Below are 15499 nucleotides of genomic sequence, written 5' to 3'. Positions count from 1 at the left end.
TCTGTCCCTAAGAAAGTGCCTGGGGAGGGTTAGTAAATAAAAGGTAGTTTATGTTACAGGTGCGGGGATGGACGTTTGCCGGGGAACGTGGGGGATCTCCTTCCTAGGGCTCCTAGAACGAACGGGGTTTCCTTAGGTCAGCATCGGGGGCAGTTTCCTGGGGGAATTTCTTTTGATGTGAGAGGTTCAGCTGCAGGAATAAGTAGCTTTTACCCACTAGCCCTGCCTCCTCCTCCCACCTCGTTCCCTTCCCCCCAGCAGACTCAGGGCATGGGCACAGAAAGTCCTCGGGAATCAGAGGCCCTTTGCATGCTGGCCTTGGACCCCGGGAGCCAAAGGCTGGCACGTTGGTGTGGCAGGTCCCGGCACTGGGCACGGCACTGGTGGGGGAGGGGTGCCTCAAGAGCCCTTGGCCCTTGAAACCACCTGAGGAAGCTGCCTGCATCCCTCGCACGGCGCTGGTGACATCAGCCAAGGAGGGGAGGTGGCAAAACCGCCGTCCGCGCGTCATCGGCACAAAGGCCCAGACCTGGGCACGGGAGTTTGCTCCGAGGATGTTGTGTTGGATGGTGATGGGCGTTTCTCTTTTCCAGGTCAGTCGTGTGTTTAGCAGGGTTCATGCTAGAGTTTCCTTTAGTGCCATGGCAGGGCGGCGAGGACACCACGTGAGGGTTTTCGCTGAGGGCTCTGAGAGACCTATTGAACAAAGCGAGATGCTATTTTGCAGTACGAGGTTTATTTTGTCTATTTAGTATACACATAGCTGTAGCTTTGTAAAAAGGGATCTTTGTAAAAACAATTGTATGAATGTGCACACTTATTTATTGATGATTGTAAATGAAGATATTAATGACTATTTGCCTAATTTATACCTGTGGGAGATTCACTGGAGTATTTGTTGACTGTTTTCTATTAAGGGATTTTAGGCTTGGTGCTATGATGAATGGTCTTGTAAAATTCATGTATTCTTAAGAAAATTTCTGAGTATAAATTTCAGGAACCGACACTCTCGTTGATGATTTTTATTTCCACGTGCAGTGGTGTCTTTGCCAAGCGGAGATGACACCGTCTTTCCTTCGTCCCAGCACAGAGTGCTGTTGCCAGGGTAAAGGCGAAGCCAGCTGGTTAGGGACTGTCCCTTCTTAACGCCCACCTCGCCTTCAGCTTTGCCTGGGAGGCTCCGAGAAGAAGCAGTAGTCGTATTACTACTAGCAGGAGTGGTGGGGGTAGTAATAGTGCAGTAGCAGTGCTAGTCGTGGTGGTGGTGGTAGTACTAGTGTAAGTAGTGGTACTACTAGTAGTGGTGGTGGTGGTGGTGGTAGTAATAGTGCAGTAGCAGTAGCAGTACTAGTAGTAGTGGTGGTGTGGTAGTAATAGTGTAGTAGCAGTGCTAGTCGTAGTGGTGGTAATAGTATAGTAGCAGTAGCAGTACTAGTAGTAGTGGTGGTGGTGGTGGTGGTGGTGGTGGTAGTAATAGTGCAGTAGCAGTAGCAGTACTAGTAGTAGTGGTGGTAATAGTATAGTAGCAGTAGCAATACTAGTAGTAGTGGTAGTGGTGGTGGTGGTGGTGGTAGTGGTGGTAGTAATAGTGTAGTAGCAGTGCTAGTCGTAGTGGTGGTAATAGTATAGTAGCAGCACTAGTAGTGGTGGTGGTGGTGGTGGTAGTCATAGCGACAGCAGTGGCAGCACCAGCAGAGGTAGGACTGGTGGTGGTGGTGGTGGTGGTGGTGGTAGTCATAGCGACAGCAGTGGCAGCACCAGCAGAGGTAGGACTGGTGGTGGTGGTGGTGGTGGTGGTGGTGGTCATAGCGACAGCAGTGGCAGCACCAGCAGAGGTAGGACTGGTGGTGGTGGTGGTGGTGGTGGTGGTGGTAGTCATAGCGACAGCAGTGGCAGCACCAGCAGAGGTAGGACTGGTGGTGGTGGTGCTGGTGGTGGTGGTAGTCATAGCGACAGCAGTGGCAGCAGTGATAGTCGCAGTCGCAGTGGCTGGCCCTGGAGTGAGACTTCCTGCGTGGGTGCCTGGGCTTGGATCCTGGCTCCGGCTCTGACCAGCTGTGTGGCTGCGGTCCCCTGGGCTCCCCAGAGAGCAGAGCCCGAGTCCAGCTTCTGTGCTGAGTGCGTCACGGGAGGGGAGTGCCATCCCCGGGCAGCGGGCGTGAGGAAGGGAGGACGGAAAGCAGATAAAGGGAGGCAACGAATCTTGGCTCCCCATCTGCGGGTCTCGGCACTGCTCTGGTGCTGAGAACAGTCAGCGAAACCACAGCCCTTGCGCCCACAGAGCTCCTATTGCAGCGGGGGAGCTGGGTATAAAATAAGTGAAATATGTAGTCCATCCGCCATGCACCCCTCTTCCAAGGCCCGGAAGAGGGAGCACAGGGGGCGGGGGGGGGGGGGGCGGGGGGGAGACACGGTGTTGACAGAGTAGTTGAGACGGTCTCTGCGGAAGAGATACTTGACTAAAGCCTGAAAGATGCGGGACCAGTCACTCGACAGTCTGGGGAAGGAGCTTTCCAAGCAAAAACTATACGTGCAAAGGCACTGAGGTCGCGGCTGGCGTTCCTAAGGGCGGCAAGGAGCCCGCTGTGGCCAGAGCAGCGCGCGAGGGAGGGAGAGGCCAGAGGAGCTGAAAGAGGTGCAGGTCGGGTCGGGCATGGAGGACCTTGTGAGGACCTTGGCCTGGGTGAGCTGGGATCCACTGGAGAGCTGGGATCCACTGGAGAGCTGAGATCCACTGTGTGAGCTGGGATCCACTGGAGAGCTGGGATCCATTGTGAGCTGGGATCCACTGGAGAGCCAGCGCGTGCTCACCCTGGTTGCCATGGCTTCGTCTCGTTTTGGTCAGGGTGGTCATGCCGTAAAGGACTCACAGGGAAGATGGGTGACCGTCTCTTCCCATTAATTGCCACAACATCTAGGATTAATGTCAGCTGCCTCCGACAGAAGAACTCACCGGAGCAGCGGCTTCACCACGATCAAGGTTCGGCTTGTGTCTCCTAAGAGGGAGGCCATCAGATCGGTTGGTTGCGCAGCTTGGCGTCGGTCCATCTAAAGCGCCCTCCACGCGCTGTCTGAGAATGGAAGAGGCGGCGGGCTGGGCCGCCCCTGCCTTTGGGCTTGCAGAGCCACCACACAACACACCCGCCTTCAGCTCGTTCCGAGCGTGTCCCTGACCACAGCTGCGAGGCAACCAGGCGGGGCCGGCGCCCTCTGGCTGACCGCTGTGCCCAGTGACCTGCCAGGAGGGAGGGACATAGGCAGCTGGCCCCCTGCGTGACACGTGCCCCAGTCTTAGCTGGGCCAGAGGTAGGCAGCTTGTGCATTAAACACTCTTACAAAGGACCTACTGGGTGTGTGGGCTCAGCGTTGGGGACACACAGAGGAATGAGATTAAGTCCGTCCTCTGAAGGCACGCGTGGGAACATGAGGGGGAGCGGTGTGCATGGGGCAGAGCCGCCATTTCCCGAGCGCTCTCAGGCCCTAGACTGGAGACCCACTGCAGGCTCATAAAACTCGTCCCCACCCGGAGGCAGGGCCTCATCCCGCCCAGGGGAAGGGGAAGGTTGGGCAGAAATGCATCGTTCCTGTGCTGCCCCGCAGAGCAGAGTAAGACCTGGGGCTGCCAGGCTTGCACCTACCCATCAGCCCGCCTGCTGGGCGCCCAGAAGTGGCAAGAGAATGTGACCGGGCCTGGGGTCCATGCGGCTCCCAGATGAGGCCGCGGACCGACCAGGCCCGAGAGCGCCCCCTGCACCTGCATCGGCGGCAGGGCCAGGGCCTCGGTGAGTCCGCTTTCCCAGGCCTCGATTTCTCCCAGTGTGAAGTGGAGCTGACAGCTGCACGGGCTGAGGCTTGAAATGAGCTACTGTCTTTGAAAACACCCAGGAAATAATCCAAGGACCAGTGTTCATGGTATGATTAGAATTGCATTCTTATCTCTTGGCCTCTTAAAACAGAATCTTAAAACTCCAATTATTATTATATCAGACTCAACCCCCTCCTACCCAATATTCCTCATTTGCAGACATTTTTTTGCCACTGCCATAGTCCTTGAAATGTCCCGACAGCCTTGAATGTTTCCAGGGGTGCGGAACGGCCGGCCTGCGGGCCACAGGAAGCCCGCAAAGTCATTGTCCTGGCCCTGCCAAGGCACCAGAGGGGAGTTCGTTAAATGTTAGACCAAATATAGCAGGCTCATTTAGTATAGATTGATCTCAGAGAGGAGGGAGAGGGAGAAGAGATAAAAACATCAATGATGAGAGGGAATCATTGATTGGCTGCCTCCTGCCTGCCCCCTCTGGGGATGGAGCCCACAACCCAGGCACGTGCCCTGACCAGGAATCAAACTGTGACCTCCTGGTTCACAGGTCGACGCTCAAACACAGCCTCACCGGCCGGGCAAAAGCAGGCTAGTTTTTAAGTTGAGAGTTTTGCGTGGCCTGTGACTGATGTCATAAATATCCGGTGGCCATTGGCAGGAAAAAGGTCCCACCCCTGTTGGATGGACAGTGTTTGGCACTGTGGCGCTCTCTGGCCCGAAGGGACAGAACTCTTGTAATGGAGTCTTCAGGATGCCATTGCATCTCTGGCCCTTTTGTTTAAGTCTTTGTTTTTTAGAGCAATTTTAGGGTCATGGCAAATTTAAGAGGAAAGTATTCAGATTTCCCACATACCCTCTGCCCCAGACACGCACCGCCTCCCCCGTCAACATCTCCAACCAGAGTGGGATGTTTGTTGCAGTGATGAACATACACTGACTCGTCGTTACCACCCAAAGCCAGTAGGTTAGTGGTTTACATCAGGGGTTCTCTCTGGCTTTCAATAATGTGTATTATTTGTACCAATTGATTTTAACCGCAGTACAATTTTCAGGAACACTTTTAATAACATTTTCTAACCATTTCGAGCTAACAAGGATAAACAGGTCAAGTGAGCCCCATAACTTTTCATATATTTAAGCAGGAGGTATAGTGAAAAACCTGCCAACATGTTAGTAATTTCACATGATCAATGAAATTCCGAGTGGAGCACAGTGAACTGTATAGCTCCATCTACTGTAAACACTTTGAATTGGCTACCTCTGGGTTTTATACGTTATGGGTCTTAGGTTGCTTTCATAACGAATTGAATTTGGGAATTTTGTGAGTGATGCTGCGCTTGGACCATGCTTGGAGCGCGTTGCTAGACGCTGAGGGAGGTGAACATAATGAACAGGGAGGGGATGGAATTAACGACAAGGGGGGGAAGGACTTTTGGAAAGTGTCGGGGCGGTGGGCAGAGAAATGGAAATCCAGAGGCAAGCTAAGGAGAGGCCACGAGGGTCTCATGGACCCTGGGCTGACCAGCCTTTCAAGACGGGGAGAGGTCATGGTCAAAGGTGACGGTTCACCTACAGCAGCTCTGTGCCTCGCCCAGGCCGGATGGCACGCTGACCCGGGAGAAGCCTCAAACAGCTACTGCCTCGTGATGGAAAGGATGCGTAAGTAAAACCCGTGCCTGTGATAGATGCTAGGATAAAGGCATTTGCCATGCGCCTTGCGAGTAGAGAGAAGACAGACATTCAGAGGGGCTGGACCAGTGGGGAGCCAGGTCTCAGAATGGATGACCTCGTGAGAGAGGAGAGAGACACTGACGAGTGGGGGGATTTCTAAGGGCCCGGAAAGAAAGGAAGGGCATTTCAGGCCAGGGGAACAGCATGAACGACTGCGCAGAGGTGTGGAATTTCATCCTGGGTTAGGAAACGGGGCGGCCTGGCTGCAGCTGAAGCTCAGGGAGAGGGCAGGGCAAGAAGTTACATAAGCAGCCACCAGCTTCTGCGGGACCTTGAACTCCAGGGTGAAAAGTCTGCAGACACCTGGGAGCCGTGGGGAGCTCGGAGGCTGGGCGGAAACGCGAGAACAATGAGGACACACAGCAGAGGGTGGACTGCAGCAGCTGAGCCTGGAGGGCAGGGAGATGGGGAGGAAGCTCTGGTAATGAGGTCAGAGGGAAACAGACCAGGACCAGCGCAGGGACTGTCTAAAGAGGAGGAGACAGAGTCACAAGAGGGAGTTGAAATTCTCCTTTGGAATGGCCAGCACGGGGCCGCTGGCTGGGCTGGAGTGACACCTTAACCAAGGCAGGGCAGGCGGAGGAGTGACCAGGCATTTGGTGTGACCCACCGGTTGGCCCGGGAAACGACACATTAAGTGTTCTAGCCCAGCCGGTGTGGCTCAGGGATTGAGCATCCACCCAGGAGCCAAGAGGCCACTGGTTTGATCCCCGGGCCGGGCACATGCCCATGTTGGGGGCTCAATCCCCTGTGGGGGGCGTGCTAGAGGCAGCCGATGACAATGTTTCTCTCTCATCGATGTTTCTATTTCTGAATCCCTCCCCCATCCTCTTTTTCTAAAAAAAAAATCAATAAAAACATTTTTTTTAAAAAAAGTGTTTTATCCATGGTATTTATTGTTACTACTTTTATATATCTCAAAGGTTAAGTCATCTTTGTGATTTTTTTTCATAGATAATTTTTAGGACAGCCCTATCATTGGATTTCTTTATAGTCAGCAAAATACCGGGGCCACTAGAAAACCGTTTTATTGCATTTACGATCGTGACGCCTCAGATCGGAGCCTTTGTAACTCAGTCAACTCCATGCTGCCCCGCGAAGCAACGGCAAAGCATGAGGCGATGGTGACACCTCGTTGGCCTCTGTCTCCAAAGTCAGACACAGGGCTCATTCGCCATGGGGGCCCCAGTCTGCAGGGGGACCTTAGACCGTGGCCGGGGCTGTGATCAAGAATGAAGGAATAATGGATGAGTGGGTGGGTGGGTGGGTGGGTGGGTGGATGGATGGAACCATAAAAACCATTTAATCTCTTCTTTAAAAAAATGACTTCCTTTTGGACTGACTAGAATGTGTATCCTTCTTGGAACCTGCGCAATGACCCAGGTCCTTCAAGACGGACTCTGCCTTCCTGCGGCCGGCGCTGCCCGCAGGTGCTGTTCTCTGTGGAAGACGCGGAGCGCTGGGCTCCGAGCCACCGTGTGGAGTCACTTCGGGTCTTGGTCCCCCCAGTGTTGTGTGCCGCGCAACACTTGTTAACGAAACATTTGTTTTCCTCTCGTTAACCTGTCTTTTATTACAGGGGTCTCAGCCAAGAACGGGGAAGGCAAAAAGAAAGTGAATTTGTCTCCCCTACAGGTACAAGGCTGTTAGCTGGGAAGTGGGGCGCTGTGGAGTGGGGCGCTGGGGCCCCACCCGAGCGGCTCCCACGGGTGATGCTCTAAGCCTGATGGTTGGCCGAATAGCCCTGTTTGACCACCAGTTGGCAGTTCCCCCCAGACTGCAGCCTTGTTTGCCCAACTCTGCTTCCGGGCTTCCACCCAGGCTCTTGGTTGCCCTTTAGGTCTCCAGGCAAAGGTTCAAGAGCAGCCCTGAATCCTGCCGACTTGGCTGGAACTTGGATCCTTGGCTCGGCCTTTCCTAGCTCGTTCCTGGGAGCCCAAAACTATTGTCCCAATAGCCTCAGTTCGTTGCAATCCTACCACAAACCAGAAAACGAGGTGAAGTCCTGACGCTCTCTGAGAACCAACCCCATCTGCTACTGGTCCTACCAGCAGACAGTGTTCTTGGACCGAGCCCAGACCCTGCAGCCTCTTTTGGATCCTGGGAGCCTGGAGGATTCCAGTCTATGGGTGCACTGGTCTCCCGAACCCTGACCCCCATCCTGTGCCTACTGCCGGCCTTCCCTCCGGCTCACCGCTGACACCACGCTGGCTTGCAGTTACGGCCATCAGTCAACCAACAGCGAAGTTGGGAAGACCTAATTCTAGTCTTCGGGACCTGCAGAGGTGCTTTCTCCCGATGCGGGGCTTTTTATGGGGTGGGGTGTGGACTCCAGAACAGCGGTCGCCAACGTTCGGACCTCCGGTTGGCGACCGCTGATCTAGAGAGCCCTCCGCCTAAAGTATTTCTCATTCCTCCTCCTATTCCCCGCTCTCTCATTCCCCCAAACACACACCCTGCCCCATCCTCTCTCCAGGCCGGAAATATTACCATTTGTGGTTTTTCCTTTGGGAGTTACACCGTTGTGACTGCAGAACTCTCTTTCAGAATCCTAAGACATACCCCCGGAGGGGAGAATGTGTTATTTTCATCTATTAACACCTTACGGAGTCTTATTTCCGCCGTGCTCTCCATAGCTGTCTGCAAATGGAGCCGAGGAGCTAAGTGGCAGAACACGTGGGTGTGGGCTGGCTATGCGTCCTGCTTGCCCGGGGCAGTGCCCGTCTATGCGTGTTGTCTTGGTGTTATTTTTATTAGTGTCCGTTTCACTCTCGCCCAGGTTTGGCCATGAGTGAATGTGTCTAAGTCCTAGGGAATCATACGAAGACTTGGGTTTTGTGCTCCCTCCCTCCCTCCTCCTTCCCGCTCTTTCTGTCTTACTTTTTGCTGTGAGTGGACCCTGGAGGTACAGAGATGAGTAAGACACCCCCCACCCCCATGATGTGTGCCCTTGAGGAGCTCTGCTCAGCGGGGAAGTGGCTGGGGAGGAGGGTGGGGAGGCAGAGAGAAGAGTGAGTGTAATGTGCTCAGTGTTCCAATTGGGTGGAGTTGCTATGGATAAACCAAGGAGGGCACATTGCCTCTTTTGGGGAATAGGAGGCAGGGAAGGCGGCATGATGAAGGGGAGCCCAAGGGAAGGTTTGAAGGACAGGAGGTCTGCGGCCAGAGACAAGGGGAGCAGGGCTTCCCAGCGGACACCCTAGAATAACTAGCGTAAGTCAGAACTGGTCAGGGGGCCCTGACTGTCTCTTCTCTGGAAAGGAGCGTTTTCCCGAGGAGGTCAGTGTTGCAGAACAGAGAGAGGAAGGAGATCAGGGAGGCGGGACATGAGGCCAGAAACCTACGTAGAAGCTGGGTCCCGGGGGACCTTGAATGCCACGCTAAAGAGTTTGCATGGGGTGCAAGGGAATGTTTTGCATAGAGGAGTGATCCACCCAGTCTCAGTGTTAGAAAAGCTGGTCTAGAGGCAATGTGGTACCTGAAAGGAGAGAGGTGAGCTTGAGCTTAAGGAGATTGCAGCGAATTCCCACCTCGCAGAGTAGCCGCTCTTTTTCCTCTGAGTTTCCAGGTGAGAGGGAAGGTCCTAACTGGACAGTGAACAAGTGGAAAAGGTGTCTCCCCCCCGTGTTCCGAGCGGGATGGCATTCCAGGGGCCAGCTGCGTGCACCCTGACACCACCGATGGCAGGAGCGCTGTATAGTGTTATGGGCTGGATTGTGTCCCCACAAAATTCATATTTTGAAGCCCTCCACCCCAGGAGTTCAGAAGGTGACTGTATTTGCAGATAGCGTCTTCAAAGACGGGATTAAGGTAAAATGGGTAAAGGTGGGTGGGCCCTAATCCAACATCCTTCATAAGAAGAGGCAATCTAGACTCACAAAAGGAGACAGGAGGGGTGTGGTCGTACAGAGGAGACCATGTGGAAACACAGGAGTGTAGGGAGCGGCTATAGGGTGAAGCCTCGGACTGACCTGCTGGCAAAGCCGCAAACAAGTCCCAGCTTAGAGGGCACAGCCCTCTTAGCATAATTAAGCTTGATCTTGTGACGCTCCCTAGATCTTTCCTGGGTAGCTAGTGGGCTGTGGGAGGTGCAGCAAGTGCTGCCAAAACAGGTGAAACTCACAAGAACATTGTAACTATGGTGACCACTACCTTGTTTACCTCTGACTACAAAATAAAGGCTCAGCTTGCCGTCTGGATCTTTTCTCTGTGGCCTCAGCCAGGCACAGAAGATCCACCTAGACCCAGCTTATTCTCTTTGTCTGTCTTTTCTTCATCCTTCACCGGCCCTCCCTCAGGCTCGCCGAACCCTTGGCTGTGCTGGCGCGGCACACAGGAGGAAGATGACCATCTGCGAGCCAAGGAGAGAAGCACCCGAAGAAACCAAACCTCTGGACACCTTGACCTTCGCCTTCCAGAACCGTGAGGAAATACATGTCTGTTGTTTAAGCCACTGGGGCTGCAGCATTTTGTTATGGCCGCCCAAGCAAGCTAATCCATGCAGTCTGTCCAAGAGACCCCAGAGACCAGCTGTACGCATACTAGGAGGTAGTGTCTTAGTCTGTTCCGGCTGCTATAACAACAGTACCATGGACTGATAATAATAGGAATGTGTTACCCACAGTTCTGGAGGTTGGAAGTCCAAATTCAGGGTGTCAGTCTGGTCGGGTTCTGGCGAAGGCCCTCTTCTTGGTTGCAGACTGCTGACTTTTTGCTGTGTCCTCACATGGCAGAGGGGGAAGGCAAGCTCTCAGGCATTCCTTTCATAAGGGCACTAATCTTGTTCCTGAGGGCTCTACCCTCATGACCTAATCACCTCCCCAGATCCCCCCTCCGAATACCATCACCTTGGAATTTCAACATCTAAGTTTGGGGGCCAGACGGGGGGACACAAACATTCAGACCATGGCAGGGAGCTCCCTGGCAGTGGCCTTATCTCATTTGTTTGACTCATATCACACGGGGAAGGTCTCGGAGAATTGCCTGGAAGAAAATCTGGAGTGTGAGAACTAGGAGAAAACCACAGGAAGGTTCATTGGCCCATGAAAGCAGGCTGGGGAATATAGGGCAGAGAGCAGGAATGGAGGATAAAGCTACTTAATATCAGTTTTAAAGTAGACAGTAGTTCTGGTTCACTGTCTTTTTTAAGAAATCTGGGCAAACCTGATTTTTAATTCCAAGCTTCTATAGGCATTTGTTTTGCAGAAGTATGAATGCTGCCTGATTATGGTTTACCGAGTGACAATTCAATTCAATGTAAATTAAGATGGCAGCATTTCCTTTTCCAAATGGAAAAACAAAAAAAAAGCTGGTACTAAGATATGGGAAAACGGTTTCTATTCCAATTGAGGGGGACTGTCAGCCACATAGTGTACCACTGATCTGGTGACCACATGCCATCCTTCTGTTGTCTTTCTGCCGTGGAAGTGAGACGCTGAAACTGTAGGCGAGCTGCTCAGGGGCCTGGGCGGGCAGGAGGCGGTCTCAGCCGGCTTTCCCTAGGGAAGTGCGAGCAGCCTGCAGGCCGGGTCCTTCGCTCTAAGGAAACACGCCTCGGGGCTCAGTACTGCTGCTCCGGCAAAAAAACCAGGGTGTTTCCAAGTCGTCCCCCGAAGAGATGCCGAGAAATACTGAGATAATTTTACTCCTCAAGTCGAGAGAGGCCGGTCTGATCTGGGAGAGTGGAAAACGCCCCGAGTGTGCCTGGTTGGGGTATATTTTTCCTCCGTTTTATTCTAACTCTACTTGGTAAGCTGAAGATTCGTGTATCTCGGTGTTAATTATTTGGTGACGAAGCAAACTGACAACAAAAGGATGTGGCCCGTGGCGAAGACGGCTCACGGTGTCACAGCGGCCAAGGACCTGGTCAGATCAGGGAGCTCCCGGGCCGGGGGTGCTCTGCTCTCACCGCACCCTCTGCTTTCTGGCAAGAGCGTCTGGGTGGCCTTGAAACCACAACTAGAAAAGGGGAGAGTTGAAACAGTCACGTTTTGACGTCCCGCATAGCGCTAATTCAGGGGCCTCGCTCTCCCATCCAGGCCACGCTCGTCGGAGCCACCACGTTTTCACACGATCGCCAGTGGACACTTGACGCTGCTCCTGCCCACTTCCCACACAGGCGGGGTTACCTTTCGAGAAGGTGCATCTGGCCACGTTACCCTGAGCTCATGAACCTTTCTCTGGCCGCCCGCCGCTGAGATGGAAGAGTCAGTCCTGACCATGACCCGAGTGCTTTCTGGCCCGCTGCCCTGTCCTGCCTTGCGCCTCCTGCCCTGGGGGTGGGTCCACCCTGCGCCCCTTTCAGTTCCTTGAATGAGCCACACCCCCTGGCCTGTGGGCTCGGGCATGCTGGTCCTTCTCCCCAGAACATTCCCTACTCTCTCCGGCTGCCAGCCCTTCAGGTCTCAGCTCCTGTGAGTTCTTTCTTAGGAAGAGCTCCCTGGGCCCCGGGGTGTCAGGCTCTCCGTCTGTGGCCCCTCAGCCATCCGTGTCCTCTGCCACCAGAGCAGCCGTCACTTTCTTCCTGTTTGACACTCTCTCCTGCTGGCCTGGGTCCAGGCCCTTCCGGGGCATGAATGGGACAAGCCAAAGGGAGAGCGCGTGCTCTCTGAGCCGGGCGGTCCATCTCCTCCCTTGCTCAGACAGCAGATGCAGCTCCTGGTTCGCCGGCCTTCGGGCTCTGGGACTCACAGAAATGGGCCCCTGGTTCCCGGGCCTTGACCTCAGACGGAGAGGTGCACCGTGGTCTCCCCGGGTTCCCAGGCATTTGGCCGCAGACCGGATTCTGCCCTCGACTTCCCCGGTTCTTTAGGCCGAAAGCTTAGGGTGCAGGTGGCAGAGTGTGCGGCATCCCGGTTTCCACACCGGCCTGCGGCGATTCCTATGATCAATCTCCTCTTGTCTTTACCCAGATACAGGCAATGGGTTTCTCTGGAGAAGCCTGACTAATAGGCAAGCACAAAAACTCCCAGACTCCGTTCACTTTTCACCAGTGACGCCAATAAAGCCTTTAGGGCGCCGAGCTCCAAACCAGGGTCCCATGGTACTTACCAGTCATGCCCCTCTAGTCTCCTTCATCCTGAAGCTGTAGTTCCAGTCTTCCTTGGACTTGCATCGTCGTCACGTTTTTGTTTTTGTTTTTTTTTTTTAATTACTTTATTGATTAAGGTATCAAATATTTGTCATCAACCCCCCCCTTCCCTTCCCAAGCCCCCCCACACGCATGCCCCCCTCCCCCTGTTGTCCGTGATCACGGGTTAGGCTCATATGCAAGCACACAAGTCTTTTGGTTGATCTATCTCCCTTGCCCCCACCCTCCCCTACCTTCCCTCTGAGGTCTGACAGTTTGATCGATGCTGTTCTTGTTCTTCAGTCTATGTTGTTCATCTTTTCCTCTAGATGAGTGAGCTCATGTGATACTAGGAATACACTTATAGGCACCAAAAATGAGACAAGCAATAATGGTTATGCTGAGAGGCAAATGAATCAGTCTATAGTGAGTTACTTTCTGGGCCAACAGTTCTTTTGAGTCCCGGTTTCTATGTCCAACAGTTGTTTATGTGTTCATAACAGCAATGATATTTCAGTTCTGGATGGTGGACAAATGGTGGTAATGCAGGTCCGACCCTCTCTGGTTTGGTCCTGGGCAACCTGCAGTGACGCACATCTGCTGACTGCTAGTATGGCAAGGCATCGTCAGCGTCTTCCATCTCTGGACTGTTTCTCTTCTGACTTCATGGCTGGAGCACTCCTGTCAATTCCTCTCTGTTGGAGGAATCCACATGTCTCAGAGTTGTTTTCTGAAAATATACAAACATATTCTCGACCAAAAGTTAATAAAGGAATATTTTCTATAAATTTGACTTGCGATCGTCGTCACGTTTTTGAAGATTACAGGCCAGGCGTCTTGTGGCCCAGCCCTCTGTGTGGGTTTGTGTGGCATTTCCTCCTAATACGTGAGATGCGCATTTTGGGCAGAAATACTACAGAAGTGGTTCTGCTGCCCCTGATGTTGATTTGTTCGGTCACTAGTGACGTTAATGACCAGAGACAAATCTGGACGGTCCTGAAGGTCACCTCCTCCCCTCTTTTCATAGCAGAGCTCACAGCCTCCCAAGCAGGACTGAGCAGGTCAGTGGAGAGACAAAACCTTGGGCCAGTTTATACTCCGAGGGACCTCTGCCCTGGGGATGCCCACTTCCCAGCACTGTGCCCGGAGCCCCTTGATCTACTTCTTATTATTTAGAGACACCAGCAGTTCCCTAACCCCATGGGCTCAACATATAGACATGCAGCGCTCGTGGGGCGGTGCCCACTTCTGTCGGACTCTGGCTCTGCCCGTGGTACACCTGGCTGCTGGCCGAGGCAGGCCTTGTCTTGCTGGCCCGTGGCCATGGTGCTCACACAATAGCTACACTTGGCCTGTGCTGAGTGATAATGAATGTTGGGGGACAGCATGCACTCTGCCACTTCTCTGCATATGTTCCCCCCGCTGAATCCCAGGTTACAGCTGCACCATGTGCCCTAGCGGTGTGTCTGTGACCCCTTGTGTGACGGTTAGCTTTGAATACTTGGGTAAGGGGGTGTCTGCTAGATTCTCTTTTATAAAGTTCTCATTTTTGAAAGAAGGATTTTATGGGGAGATGCTTTGGACCTATGCAAATATTTCATTGCTTGTCCAACTTTTATCCACTGGATATAGCAAACATTGATATTTCTTATCTGATGATTGCCAAATGGTGATTTTTAACTCCATTATTTCTTGGCTGCATTCTACTCTATGTATGAGCTATCTCTTCTCCCCATTTATCCTATCTAATAAAGAGGGAATATGCTAATTGACCGTCATGCCCTCACAAAGATGGTGGCGCCCACAGCCAATAAGGATGGAATATGTTAATTGACTGCCACGCCCTCAAATATGGCGGCACCCACAGCCACAAGATGGCGGCGCCCAGTCCCCTCAGCCCCGCCGGGGTGGCAGGCGCGTGGCACAGCTGGGCCCGCCCCCAGGCGGGTCTGGCCGCTCTGCGTGCCTGCCTCCGGAGTCCCCCAGTCCCCTCGGCCCCCCAGCCACCCAAGGCCGGCCCGAGGTGCAGGCAAGCCTCAGATGGCGCTGCCCAGCTGCCCAGGGCCGCCCGAGGCTCAGGTAACCAGGGCCGGCTGAGGCTTGCGCTGCTGGCAGTGGCAGCAGCAGAGGTGTGATGGGGGCATCGTCTCCCCCTGATCACTGGGTCGCCTCCCACCCCTGAGGGCTCCTGGACTGTGAGAGGAGGCAGGCCGGGCTGAGGGATCTCCCCTCCAGTGCATGAATTTTCATGCACCGGGCCTCTAGTTTATTCAATAAAAAAATATCTGTGTGGTCTCATGGATTATACTTTATTACATGGGCTATATTCTCCTACCATAATTTATTTTGATGCTCAAATTGTCCCAGACTTGGCCCCTTCAAGATGACTGTTTGTCTTTTTGAAATGTCTCCAACATTCCTTGTGCATTTCATGCTTTCTGACACAATAAGATGTTCCAGGCTCACCTCTATGGCACTTAAAATACATTTACATTTATTGTTATAGCCGTGTGTATTGCAAACCTTGAATTCACATTAATGCCTCTAATTCCAATCCAGTCACACAGCCTTCTTGTTCTTCTCATTACTGGGTTTGCAACCCCTTCTCCACCAGGGAGAAATCTGGCTCCTGCTTTCCTCGATGTGGTTTTTCTCTCTGCAGGCCCCCCTCCTCCCCTATGGAATCAGCCTGTGGAGGCTGCCCTGCTTCCTTGTTTGGGGTCTGACCTCCACACTGGCCCGACTTCCTAGCTGAATATGGGTGTGGCTGTATCATCCTGTGCAGACAGAGAAGCAGAGAGAACAAATTAGAGAGAGATACACTGATGAAGCAGACACACCGGGGAAGGGGGGGGGGAGGGGCGGAAGTCACAGCAGAA

Source organism: Eptesicus fuscus, chromosome 5, assembly GCF_027574615.1.
Source record: "Eptesicus fuscus isolate TK198812 chromosome 5, DD_ASM_mEF_20220401, whole genome shotgun sequence".
Lineage (NCBI taxonomy): Eukaryota > Metazoa > Chordata > Mammalia > Chiroptera > Vespertilionidae > Eptesicus > Eptesicus fuscus.
The sequence above is the reverse complement of the archived record's forward strand: the minus strand, read 5'-3'. Positions refer to the sequence as shown.